The 15,008-nt window shown below is 39.8% G+C and overlaps 1 protein-coding gene across 2 annotated transcripts in view; it reads right to left on the reverse strand.

The window, feature by feature from the left end:
- tspan9a (tetraspanin 9a) overlaps positions 1-12,164 on the reverse strand; it is a 324,934-nt gene extending 312,770 nt beyond the window's left edge. For both annotated transcript variants that reach the window (XM_067420224.1, XM_067420225.1), the window contains exon 1: positions 11,894-12,164. The gene's annotated coding sequence lies outside the window, so the exon portion shown is untranslated. The remainder of the gene's footprint in view (positions 1-11,893) is intronic.
- Positions 12,165-15,008: the final 2,844 nt, after the last annotated feature.

A 15,008-nucleotide genomic window follows, 5' to 3' on the forward strand; every position in this document is an offset into this window, starting at 1 on the left:
TATTCCTACTATAAGACTTATGCCAGACTTGGGTCATTAAACAGCCACCTAGACACTATTCAGAACCCTAGCAACCAACAACACCTAACAACTGCATAAAAACACTTAGTACACCTTACAATGACACGGTAATGCTTTGGTAAACCACGCATTAACCCATCAACTGTGGAGCTGTGGAAATAAGTCAAAACAGAGGTAAATCTACACAAAGGACTATTGCTTTCAATTGCCTATGAAAAACTGACTGGCCTTCCCCAAAGGCAACTCTAAACATGTGTGCAACTTCTGTTAGAGGGTTTAATTAGCAGAGACACACACAGACTAAATAACTTACTTGAAACCGTGTTGCTGGACTCAGTAAACAACATGCCATAAACCACAAGGAATCATTGAGGTATCTACCCTAAAACACATGCACAAACACACGTTAATGAAAAAACTCCAACACAATCAACATCACATCTTCAGGAATTCATGCTGAGTCATAGAGTGTAATCTTTAAAGGATTAGTTCACCCAAAAATTTAAATGAAATGTTTATCTGCTTACCCCCAGTGCATCCAACATGTAGGTGTCTTTGTTTCTTCAGTAGAACACAAATGAAGATTTTTAAATCCAACGATTGCTGTGTGCCAGTCATATAATGGTGTGAATGGGAAACAATTATATGAGAGGAAAACAAACAAACAAAAAAAACATGCTTAGACAAAGTGCACAAAAACCCTGCTGCTCCTGATGGTACATTGAGGTCTTAAAACACAAACCGATCTGTTTCTGTGAGAAATCGAAAAGTAATTTTTTTTACCTCATATGCCGACGAGTCTAATCAAGTTTTCCCATCGGGTATTACTTCCGTCTGATAAGGTCAAACTGGTGCGATCATAGAATACATTATGTAGATGCCTCATTCAACTGATCTGCGCAGGCACTTATAAGGGTCTATATATCTATATCATATGTATGCATGTATATTATATATATATATATATATATATATATATATATATATATATATATATATATATATATATATGTATATATATACACACATATAATATAAATATATAGATTCCTCATATGTATGTATGCATGTATATGATCGCACCAGTTTGACCTTCTCAGATGTAAGGAATACCCGATGGGAAAACTTGATTAGACTCATCGGCATATGAAGTAAAAAAATAACAAATACTGTTCGGTTTCTAACAGAAACCGATCGGTTCGTTTCTTAAGACATCAATGTGTTGTCATGAGTAGCAGGAGTTTTGTGCGCGTTGTCTAAGCATTTTTTTTGTTTGTTTGTTTTCCTCTCATAGAATTGTTACCTATTCACACCATTATATGAGTGGCACAAAGCAACTGTTTGAGTTAAAAATCTTCATTTTTGTTCTACTGAAGAAACAAAGACAGCAATATGTATGCACTGAAGGTAAGAAGATAAACATCTAATATTCATTTTGGGGTAAACTAACCCTTTAAAACAGAAAGACTGCTCTTTTTTTTCGATAGAACCAACACAGTCTGCTTTCCAAAATAGAATGACTGTAAACAACAGCATGTGGTTGAGTCACAGCATCAAAATATAGACAAGAATGTACTTGCCATATAGTTATCGCAAAGCTGAACTTGCTGACGCCGTCCTTTTGAATGTTAGCGTCCTTGCTTTTCTGCAGACCCTGTACAGGGTCCGGGACGACATCATCAAGTCTATACTTTAATTTTAAATGTCTGTGGAGGAGCTCTGACCTCATATTTGGTACCATTTGAAATCGTAGAATGTCTACTTTCAAAGTGAGACATGCATCACTTTGGCATTTGCTTTACACAGAGTAACATATTTACACTAAATTACTACCATTTCCACCTGGATTTGGCCTACCCAAATTGACAAGCTTCCTATACCCACATGCAGTGGTCTAAATACAAAGTGTTGGTGTCATTTTACAGGAAACCCTTTGAAGTTACATAAAGCACTGCTAAAAGTGATACACATGCTCAGTATATGTTGTCTGAGCTATAATAATTTTCTGCTCTCCATCTTTTAACACTATCACATCTATAGTGGTGATGTCACAGAGCCCAACTGAATGAGCATGATGACATGCAAGCTAACTGCTCAAGATGCCATTTACTGTGCTTATGTCACACACTTGTGAGTGATGTGTCAAGCTGATCTTTCTTCTGTTTCTGCTAAGTCATAGCTTGAACCATCAGGCCGATACTGTCCCATACCCACAGAGGCACAGAGCAGCTCTTGTTCCCGTTCGTGGCTAGTGATCCCTCCCTGCACAGAACAGCCTGGCACTGGTCGAATGAGCCAATGAGGTCAAAGGGAGAACAAAACTGTTGATTTAACAACTGTGGACTCTATGTGGGTGTGAGAGTGTGGGGACGCTTAGTCGGCTGGATATAATGAGAACGTTCGTGAACTTTGGGCTGTAAAAACAGCAATTAAAGGGTTAGTTCACCCAAAAATGAAAATGTGCCCATGATTTAGTCACTCTCAAGTCATCCTAGGTGTATATGACATGTTTCTTTCAGAAAATCAGATGAATAAGATTAGTTATATTTAAAAAAAAAAAAAATCCTGGCTAGTCCAAGCTTTATAATGGCAGTGAATTTGTTGTCTCGCTTATGAATTCATCATATAACTGCTCCACATGGCCGCGGAGGGTTAATAAAGGCCTTCTGAAGCAAAGTGTCGCATTTGTGTAAGACAAATGTAAAACTTTATTATACTAAAATAACTAGCTTCCACCGGTCAGCGAGTCGACTTGCTTAAAGAGTAATTCCCAACATTACATTTTGTTTCACTCTATCCTCTTCGCTTCTGCGTTCATCAATACGCATGCGTCAAAGGTTCAAGGGTTACACTTTCGCTGTAAATCAATGCGTACGGCAATCTGGAAGTTAGTTATTTTAGTCTATAAAGTTTTAAATATGGATATTTTTACTACACAAACGCGCCATTTCGCTTCATAAGGCCTTTATTAACCCCCCGGAGAGCAGTTCAATGATGGACATATGCACTTTTACAGACTTTATAAATGAGGCAACAGTTCACTGACATTATAATGGTGGCATTAGCCAGGACTTTTTTTAAAGGTGTCATGAACTGTATTTTTTTTATTATTATACTGTTGTCAGAATGTCAACTAATGACATTCATGTGGTTTTTACATTAAAAAACATCATAACTAATAAGTAATCAGCTATTTTCTACACTGGTTTTGAGACTCTCTCCTGAACGCTGGGTTTTGATGGGTGTGTCGCACCGGAGACATAGAAGTAAATGCCCACGGCTAGGATCGGAGAAGATTTTCATATTTAATGAGCTTCAGCTCCCCTGTCAGTTCATTTCACATGAAGGTTGGATTGTTTCGAAAGCGGCAACCGGAATGAATCTCTCGATCACAGGGCTCGTAAACATCTTTATCAAACAAACAATGATTTATTTCTAATCCACCCGCGATTGATTGGACTATTATTTTTGTATTACTTTGCCCGACCAACTGGTGAATATAAGTGCGAACCACACGCGCACGCACACACACACACAGGAATATTATTTCACTAATTTGAGATTCACCGGCCTGGAGACGGGCTTCCATTTTGTTAGCCCGTCTGGAAAATACATTGCCCTGGGACTACTATTACATATTAAAAAGACTTTTACTCACATAAGTGTGTTGTACCATTCCTGTCAGATCCAATATAGAAGCACAGCATTGTGTCTGCATATCCAGCATCGACTTGAGACTTGTTTACAAATGATTCTGTATTTAAATGAAGCGAACAGGTGTACATGTCTTCCCCATGTTAGCTGAAAAAATAAATGAAGTATCACACCAGGCGCGGCGTTATGGGTGGGCCTGACGGGCCTAGGCCCACCCACTTTTCAACAGGCCCACCCAAAACTTTTCTTTCAAAAAATTTAAAACTTTTAATATATTTTAATTTAGTAAAAAAAATGGTTGAGAATGGCAAATAAACTCATAATTTGTGGTAATAGGCAAGTCTAAATGTTTTGTTTTTAACTAATTTTAAACAGTTGTTTGTGTCTATTTTTATGTTTCTGCGCAAGTGACAGTGAGGTTCGAGATCGGATATTTGTGATCGTGAAAATAATTTCCAGTAAAGGATGTTGCAGCAGTCGTTGTTTAAGTACCTTAAACGTGCGCGAACGGTATCGGAGTCATCGCTGCAAACAAGAGATAAAGGAGGGCAGCAGGACACAACACTTGGCAGTGGCACATCTTCTCTGCCACCCCTGGATGCTAGTGCGGCTAGTGTGATTTGTGCGACTAGCGCCGGTGCTAGTATAGCGTCAGCGCCTCCGCCTCTCAGCACCTCCGCCGATAGCCCTGTGGATCTGTCTTCTGTGGATGAGCCCGCAACTCAACCAGTGCTTAAGTATCCGGTCACAGTGATAGGTGACAAAGCAAGGAGTTTCTCCACAAACTGGTATAGCAGATACAATTTCCTTGAGTACAGCATTAGGAAGGATGCAGTCTTCTGTAAGATGTGCAGGCACTTTGGTGAGCGAGGCAGGGAGGAGAAGTTTAGCCAGACTGGATATCGGGACTGGAAGCACCTCAATCACGCTTGTTTAAAGCACCAAAATAGCAAATCGCACACATTTGCACTGGATAAATGTAATAATTACAGGCTGTCACTGTCTGAGCGTGGCTCTGTGATCCATCAACTTAACAACATAGATGGCAGACAGGGTGAAATCATAGAGAGGAATCGGGAGCACATTAAAGTCATTCTGGACGTTCTTATCACTTGTGCCAAACAAGAAGTACCCCTGCGTGGTAACCGGGAGAACGATGAGGTAAAAAACGCAGGCAATTTCTTGGAATTTTATAGACTTGTCTGCAGGCATGACAAAGCAACACAGGAGCGACTAGATGCGATCCCTAGCAATGCAAAGATGCTCAGTCACGAAATTCAAAATGACCTGTTGGATGCTGCGTGCACTCTCCTGTTGCGACATATTAAACGTGAACTACATGAGGGATCTTTCTATGCTATTTTAGCAGACGAGTGTAAGGATGTATCTAAAAAGCAGCTGGTGGCCGTTTGCTTACGGTATGTACTAGTGTTGTAGTACTCGAGATCGGTCTTGGTCTCGAGACCGGTCTCGAGACCACTTTTTAAAGGTCTTGGTCTCGTCTCGGTATCGACCGCATTTTTACTCGGTCTCGTCTCGGTCTCGGGCGAAGATGACTCGGGATTTTGTCTCAAGACCGGTCAAGACCACAGCTGAAGGCATATAAAGAGCAGAGAACTCCACCCTGCGCGCACTCTCTCTGTCTTCAAAATAAGCACATAAGCTCTCTCTGATACTTCACATATTAAGCTAAATCAAAAGTTCAGAAAACCGAATCCATGTTGAACGTTGCGCGTTCGGACAACTGTTTTGAAGTACCGCTCGGTGTGAATTGCGCTCAAAAAACGTTTGACCAGCTAAACAGCTGACATAAATCATACATTAAATAAACAGGAAACAGTTTCTATCCAGTTATGAAGTGTTTTCTGTGTGACAAACCTTCCGCGATGTTCTAACAGCCGTGATTCACACACAACGGGTCTGCTAATGTCCGATTCACGACCAAATGACTCATTTGAACCGAATCATTTTAACGACGGTAATAAGAACTGATCTGTTCAACAATGAACTGAACGAATCAGTTTAATCATTTACTCAGAACACCTCAGAAATGAGAACACAAGTGTGCTTACCCAATTTAGCAAGAGTGGAGAGTAAGAATTATTAGTTTTAACTATCCACAGTATTTCAGCTTATGTATGTTGAATGTGTAGTAAAATATATAGTCTAAAATCATTTAGTTTAGACTGGAGTGAGGTGAAAACAGAACAAAGTTGTTTGTTAGCTAGCTGATCATTTTATTAAATTGTATATGGCAGAAAATGTGGCTATTTGTTAACTGTTAATGCTATTTCTAATATTGATATGATTATATACCAAAACAATTCAACCTGTTGGAACAAAAGAAACATCAAGATAAGAGATCATACATAATATGACATATAAACATAAGATAATAAAAAATGATTGTTTCGTTGCATTGTGAGATATTTGTTAAATCAAACTGTAGTTAATCAAAAAATGCAAGTCGGGTTTCTTTTCCTTGTTGTTGCACAATAAAGCTGCACAATAACATTTTCAATTTGTAAATGAAGAATATGTACATATGTAAAATAATTTGCTTAAGCAGCATACTAATGCATATCTGTATGATACATATTCCACCTCCTGTTATTCACATTCATTTAAGACATAATGGACTGTGTCTGAGATTAATACCTCATCCAGATTAGCATTCTTAGGGAACTTTGAGTTTTAAAATGGGCACGAGCGCTTTTCACAAAACAAAACACAAAACTCTGTTAGTGTCAGTTTGGTGTTTGTGTCCACCATAGACTGTAAACAATATGGACACGTCGTCTTCAGTGCCTCCCATTGACGAAAAGTTAAGTGTTATTTGCTTATAGAAGAAAAAGATTAATTCCCACAAAGCTGCAATGCCTTTTGATTATTTGATCAAAACTTCTCTCATGGTACACTTACACACCCACACATACGAGAGAAGTGCCAATCATTATGCATATTCCACATTTTATCATAAGTGTGGGGACATGCATTGGTCTCGGTCTTGACTCGGTCTCGGCCTGTCTTGGTCTTGGTCTTGACTCGGTCTCGGCCCTTCAAAGTCTTGGTCTCGGCCCTGCAAAGTCTTGGTCTTGTCTTGGTCTCGGTTTAGGTGGTCTTGACTACAACACTAGTATGTACACATGGGGACTGTGCGAGAACGCGCTGTTGGCCTCGTAGCCACAGAAAACATGACTGCGTATGCAATAGCACAGACAATACTGGAAGTTGTCGCACCTTTTGAGCTAGACCCTAGCCTTTGCGTTGGTTTTGGGTTTGATGGTGCATCGGTAATGGCTGGGAATAAGGGGGGTGTCCAAGCCATCCTTAAGGGCACCTTTCAAAACGCTGTATACGTGCACTGTCACTCGCATAGATTAAACCTCGTCCTGTCAGCTGTGGCCCGGACATCGCTGGATGCCTCAACTTTTTTCGATTCTCTGAACACCTTGCACACCTTCATGTGCGGCAGCGAACGTCATGCCCGTTTCCTTAATGCGCAAAGAGAGATGCGGCCTGATCAGAGGTCATTAGAATTGGAGCGAGGGTGTGACACCAGGTGGGATTCAAGATCAGCCGCAGTGACAAAAGTTTTCATTCTGTATGATGTTATCGTGGAAGTGCTGGCACAGTACGCGGAAGAGGGTGGGCAGAGTGAGATTGAGGCACAGTCACTCCTTCTGCAGATCAGAACAAAAAAGTTCATTTTCCTCCTTGTACTTTTTAAACAGTTGTTCTGTAAATCAGACTTCACGTCTAAAAGCCTCCAGTCCATCGACACATCAGTGACGGACACGATTGATTTGATCGAGAACCTTAAACAAGAACTGACAGACATTCGCTCCGGTGACTGTGCGTTCTCAGAGATGTTGGCAACAACAAAAAAGATGATGGGGGATCATGATGTCGAGAACTGGGATGTACCCAGTTTGCCCCCCCGCTCAAGAAAGCTCCCAGGCCGATTTGAGGGAAGTACTGTCACATGCACGTTGGGGAAATCGACAAGGGTGAGGAGTGACAGTGACCTGCGCAACATTTCCAACGCGTTAATAGACTGCCAGCTTAATGAACTGAACACTCGATTCCACAGTGACACCTATGGCCTCATGGCATCTGTGGCAATCCTTATGTCCCCTACCCTTGATACAAATGACACCACCCTGGCCACTATAGCGAAGTCTCTCAACGATGCAGGGAAGCGCTTCCACATAGCCATATCAGAGTCGGAGCTCGCGGTGTTTGTGCAACTCATTGAGAGGAAGAAAAAAAGAGGAGAACGTCTCAAAAGTCTTGTTGAAGTGATGGACATATGTAATGAGGACGTTTTCCCGAATATCCATGCTTTCGTAAAAGCTCTGATAACACTGCCAATGACTTCATGTACAGTTGAACGCGTCTTTTCCAGTGTCAACCGAATTAAAACACCAAATAGGAGCACCATGCTTACTTCTCGCCTTATGTCTCTCAGTCTGTTGACATTTGAGAGAGAGCTTACAGTAACTCTTGACTTCGATGAAATCATTGACATTTTCAAGAGCAAACCCCGCCGACTACTCCTGTAATTTCGGAGAGATGATAAAGGCCCTATACCTTTTCTTTTCTGTTAAATAATTTTATTTGCAACGAATGAATATACTTCTCACGTTCTCTCTTCTTCCCATGCCTATCATTTGGCAATCTTTTAAGCCTGTCTTTTGACGCAAAAATATGAGTGTCATTTAGCCAATCCAGTTGTTATTTTTTAGATTGACAAGTTAATGGCTTCTGAAATGTTTTGTTTGTTTGTTCAGTATGTTGTTCATGAAATAGAAAGAAATTAATGTTGTATGAAATCATTAAACATTGCCAACTATTGAATGAAGCTGTCGAGAAGTGTGGTTTATAGGCTATGTATGGTTAAAATTTAAACACAATTGTCAATTATTCGGCATCATGTTATACAAGCAGAACTAAAATTTGTTTTGGGGAAATATTAGATTTCTGGCCACTTTTACAGTCTATATGCCGTAGAGAGATGCGCAAGCACAGCCAGGTGCGTAATAGAGATTCCAAAGCGCTTTGGTCAGAACCACGGAGAGCGATCGCGGACAGGTCCATCCTACGCACCGAAACTTTTTACAGTGCAACAAAATATTTAAATAGCATGAAGCTATTAAAATCTCTATTATGTAAGCACAGATATCCTAATATAACTATGGAAGCCACTATAAAAATAAAAAGTGTAATTGCGACTTTTTATCTCAGATATCTGATTTTTTTTCCTCACAATTGCGAGTTATAAGTTCACAATTATGAGATATAAACTCGCAATTGCGTGACATAAAGTCAGAATACAGTATATCAGTCAGTCATTTGTATTAGGTTAAACAGTGACTTGATAACGTTTTTAATTTAAGGCCCACCCACAATTGGTCTGGCCCATCCAAAACTGGAATCCTGCTGCCGTGCCTGTATCACACATTCCTAATATTAGGTGCCAAAGAAAGCTTATGCAGCGACTGTGTTCTTCTACAAATGGGAAAAGCACTAGTCTGACAAACCAGACCCACATCAAGATGTTTGGTCGGGAAACTCACCATAGACAGGGCTCAATCCAAGGGCCGGGATAAATGATTGTCTTTCAAACTCCCTCTGCACGCGATAGGATAGCGCTACACCAACCAGAGCAACGAAGGTGAAACAGAGCTTGTTGATAGATTAAACATTCACCTTATCCGGTCGGCTAAACTCCGAACACATCTTCCCTTTTTAAGAATGACTTCAGTGCCGTTCTTTGTTATTTTCTCAGAGAAAAGCTTAACTCCAAGTCTTCCAGAATCGCAGTCAAAGCTGATTCGAAAGACCACCGCCGTTCGCCAGTTTCTGTGTTTACTAGAAGCACGCAAACGCAACTCGCCCGTCGTCATTATGGCCCCGCCCGCCGACTCTATACACGATGTGATTGGCCCGTCCAGATTGAGAGGAATACAGCTCAGAAGGGTATTGAGAGTTCCTAGACGACACTTGCGGGCAGATTAAATTTGCTGCCGCTAGGGTGCGTCTAGATTTCTAGGCTAGAAAAGCACAATATCTTGCTATCTTCTTCGGCATGTTTATCGCTGCTGGGTAGCGCAATCTGAACATCTCCTTGAGTCGGTGGGCGGGAGTACTGAATTAGGGGTGTTTATTATTCTGTAGAGGTGGTGTTTGCAACAGATGACATCAAGATGCTCACACAGTGAAGTTTTCAGCTCTGAAACTTACAGGATAATCTTATATTACCATGACCTTTTATATATCAAAAGCTCAAGGGAAAGTTGATTTCTCAATTCCTCACCCCTTTAACACTGATCTGATTCGTCTGAAAGAAGAATATCATACACCATGGATGACTTGAGTAAATCATGGGCTAATTTTCATTTTTAGTCAAACTAACAATTTAAGCATGATGGGTTAGAGCTAGAGATGATGTAAACAACACTACAAAAAACACTAGTGTATAATCCATTTACTCCAAAAAGTAAAATCACAAACTAAGTAAGTGTTCATTTCTGAACGCACAGAGCATGGAAAGCTTTGATCTTCGTTATATCAAAGTTTTAATCTTCCAACGGGAACTCAATGAAAACAATGAGATCCAGCTGAAGTGTTTGATTAGACAGAGAACTTTGTGCGGTGAGTTTATGTCGCCTTCACGTGCTATCGGAAATTGGAAAACTCCCACTTCCGAAGTCATGATTACAAGCTCATCGCATTCAAATTTTGTTGCGTTCATGGTCAATTTTTACCTAGGAAACTTGTATTTACGATAATTTCGAGAGCAAATGAAGGCAGCATTTATCACAGGCTCTTTAAAAGACAGTGAACAATGAAGCTTATGGGGAGGGGACTCATCTGCCACAAACAACTTATGCCACGTGCCCTCCATGTGCACAGAGGATATTGCCACGTTTTCCCCCAACAGAAGGCCTCGGAGAGCAGTGGTCCTGAGGACTGCCTGCTCTTGCAGGATGCAGAACTGGAATGTGAGGGTCAGGGTCAAAGGGATACATGCTGATCTTTTAGACTGTAAACACAACGGCCATGTCTGAGACCAGAGGGACACAAAACCAGGGAGGCTGTTTACGCAAGGACAAAAAAGCCTCCTGCGGACGAACGTCTCTGAAAGGGGCATCAGATAATCTCAGCATTCCACAAAATTAAGTGTGCAGGGCCATTTAGGTTTAAAGAAAGCTAATGAGACAAATATAACACTACAATAACTTATTCAATCTGGCTAAATTATTCTGTATATGCTTGTGAGTTCTATAAGTCTAGTTTTTACCATGGGTGCGTCTCAATCAGCTCCCTTGTTCAGCTGTCAGGGCACTGATCAGGGAGTCAGCCCATTGACTTATGTCCTGATCAGTGCCCTGACTAGTGAACTAGGGAGCTGATTGAGACGCAGGGCATGTATGTGACAGCTGAAAACATGAGGCTCTGAAGTAGATGTTGTCTCCATTGGCCACTTTAGAGCATATTGATCTCTTCTCAGCTGTTGTCCCTCAAAGAGCTCTGAATTTAAGCTTTGATTCCTGAAATACCTCTGTGTCTGCTCTCCAACATTCCGGCTAAGATCTCAAACTCATACAACTCTCATTACACCTCTTATATTTTATGATATGCTACATATTGTATGAAAGTTTCTGACAACATAAATAAGTCAAATGGATAAAGATCACAAAAATATTAAACGGTTCTAATATTATATAATGTTATAGTATCGCTTATAAAAAATATAATAGTTTTATAAATGTATACAGTTAGCAAAGGATAAATATCACAAAATAGTCAAACTCTTTTCACCTCTTGTATTTGATGGTATGCTACATGTTAGGTTTTCGGTAACATTGGTCAAATGAATAAATATCACCAACATATCTAACAATTCTAATATATAATGTTATAGTATCCGTTATGTGTAACAAAATAATAATAAAAAACAGTTAACAAATTAACAGTATAAAATGTTACAAAGATACTGGTACATTTTCACATTCATTGACAATGCAATTTAGAAAACTCTTAAATGTTAAACGCCAGATTTACAAAACTCAGACCGATATCAGTAGAAGTTTTCCTCAGAAGAAAACAAACAAACAATCGATACAACGTACGAGAATTCAGCGTCAGCAGTGCATAATAAAGCTCCTTTATCTTTACTCTTCATACGTTTACATTATTAACATGTTCTTACCTGTCCGGCGTTTGATCCTGGAAGCGTCTGTCAAACAGTCAAAATGCCAAAACAAAGTTTGGAGTTGGTGAAACTCTTTCCTCAGCGCAACCGTGTTGACATTAACTCTGCATTCCACTTGAGCACTGCTGCAGACTTTCAGAGTGACTTATGTAAGGAATAAATGTGATTCTGACATCTATCGAGTCCTTTAGTGCTTCGGAGTCCCTCACAGCTCCTTTGCAGGGATTTGGGGACTCTTGAGTTCAGTGGAAGCGGAAATGCGGCGCAGCGGCTGGAAGAGGTTTACTGACTCCTACAGGCGTGACTGCTGCTCTCTTTATGAATGAAGTTTAACAGGGTCAAATGCTCTGCTTTCACTAAATATCCTGTACAGAAATGAAACACATCATGCCATGTGTGTTTAGTTTCATTTGAAGCTTATATCAATTTAAATATCTATCTCAGAGTTTTCAAGGAAACAGCTGCATTGTTAAAGATAGACAATGACATAGATTTGTGTTTTTTAAATTGGTTTACCGTTTGGATTTGTATAAACGGTTTGTTTAAAGAAGTGCATGATGCATACCAAAAAATTAAAGATTTGGTTTATAGTCAGTAAAAGCTGTAATAGATTATGTTAAAGGCACAATATGTAAGATTTTTGGATTAAATTATCCACACACACACACAAAAAACAAAACAATGTTATATATTTCGTTGACTTGTCCTTATATTATCGCAAATGTTTCCAAGAATGTTTAAATCCAGAAAAATAAGCAATTTTAACCAGGACCAGGGTCACCTATCAATGACATCATACCTATGTTACCCTCGAGTTCCGGTTTTATTTTGTAGAAACCACGGCAACACTAAAGATGCTTTAATATATTTTGTGTTTTATTAGACAGGTGAGCAACTGTTTGGATACATTCATTGATAGAAAACAAATCAATGTTATATAGCTCATCACAGTTAGTCTTGTGTTCGTGATGTACCGCGAGTACCATGTTTTACCATGCTAATATTGATTTAGCTTACTGCAGTTTACAACAAGTGTATTGTAGCCGCAGAGCGAACGCACAGAGTAGCATTATAACATAACTTTCAACACACTCAAATGCATCTAACATGATAAAACAGCATTGCGTTTACCCCACATGACCGGAAGAATCGGAAGTGGCTGTCTGCGGCATGATAATAATTTTAATAAAAGCTCTGCGAAATCAAGTCATCCTTATGCTACGCCTTTGTTTTGAATTATCAACCTCTAGTGGCGAAATATTATATGTTGCGGCTTTAAGCCATATTTTATCTCAAAACTTACCAGCCACTGAATCGGTGTTATGTACTTTCATGGTATACATATGCTGAAATCTGGCTTGGAAGGCTGTTCGTTTTGTTATATTAATTGCACAATCTACTAAAACGCTACTGTTCAGTAACTTGTGCAAATTAATCACCCGATATCCTTGCGACACCGACTTCAACGTTATCATTACAAGTTGTTTCACTCCCTGCTGTGCATTGTTTACATCCTCTCACTGAATGCTATTTTCCCCACAGATAGCATTAAAAAGGAATTTGCTCATGAAGGCAGTTTTGTCACAGTGTTGAGCTGTGATGTATTGCATCCTCAATCAGCAGTACATTTTTTTTGCTACACTACATTTGCCTGAATTATATATTTCATTCTCTCCCTGTTCTTTTCTTGTGGAAGTAATTCTCATTGTTGTTATCCACGGCTGAAACAGCTCTTGTATGTTCATCTGTGTCTCTAAAATCATCGCACAGAACGTTTACACATGTGCGGGATTCCGCAGACTCGCTCATCTTTAAATGAGCTGATAGTCAGTGTCCAAATGTAATCATCCCTGTTAGTTTTCTTTATAAATGACCATGTAAAGGAACACTGGCAGATGGTGACAGTAATGACCGTGGTGAGCTATCTCTCCTTAATCATGAGGAGACATGGGACATTGGAGGAGTTTACAAAATACAGTCATTAGAAGTGCACATGGTAAAGAGATTTGGTTTTAGTGCTGTTACACCCCAGCAGTTAGAACTTTTATTCAGCAAAAATGCATTAAATTAATAAAAAATTAAAAAGGTAACACTTTTGTACACTGATCACGCATGACATTTCGACCATTTATTATTGTGTTAGTCACCCTTTTGCCGCCAAAACAACCCCGACCCGTCGAGGCATGGACTCCAGACCCCTGAAGGTGTGCTGTGGTATCTGGCACCAAGTCCATCCTGGGGCCATGTTTTCCTGGGACCATGTGTTCCCCAGCTACACACACGCACCCGGCCATCCACATGATGTAAAAGAAAACGTGATTCATTAGACCAAGCCTTCTTCCGTTGCTCCGTACCCACTGTCGCCACTTTTTGAGCTATAGCTCATCTATTGGATTGGACCACACGGTCCAGCCTTCGCTCCCCGCGTGCTCTGCCCATGACCCTGTCGCTGGTTCACCACTGTTCCTTCCTTGGACCACTTTTGATAGATACTGACCACTGCAGACCGGGAACATCCCACAAGAGCTGCAGTTTTGCAGATGCTCTGACCCAATCATATAGCATTACAATTTGGCCCTTGTCAAACTCACTTAAATCCTTACACTTGTCCATTTTTCCTGCTTCTAACACATCAACTTGGAACATCAAGACAAAATACTCACTTGGTGCCTAATATATAACAAGTACCATGATGAAGAGATAATTAGTATTATTCACTTCACCTGTCAGTGGTCATAATTTTATACTTGATCGGTGTATGTGATACATTATAAAGTATTTTAATGCATTAATTATGCCTTGTAATGCACCTTATAGTACATTGTTTGGTCTTCTGAATAATTATAAGCACATTTATAGACAAAAATTGAAGAAGGTATACAGCACTGAAACACATGAAAAACAACCCATTTCAAAGAATCTGCAAATATTATAATGCATTTTAAAGGGGTGGTTGCATCCGATTTAACTTTAGTTAGTGTGTAATGGTGCTGCTTGAGCATAAACAGTATCTGAAAAGATACAGCGCTGAAAGTTCAATAAAAACAGAGATATTGTCTTTTAAAGTTATGGCAGTTTATTGCCTACAAAAATGGCCAGTTTGGACTACAAC

This window comes from Pseudorasbora parva, chromosome 16 (assembly GCF_024679245.1).
Source record: "Pseudorasbora parva isolate DD20220531a chromosome 16, ASM2467924v1, whole genome shotgun sequence".
In the NCBI taxonomy this organism is placed as follows: domain Eukaryota; kingdom Metazoa; phylum Chordata; class Actinopteri; order Cypriniformes; family Gobionidae; genus Pseudorasbora; species Pseudorasbora parva.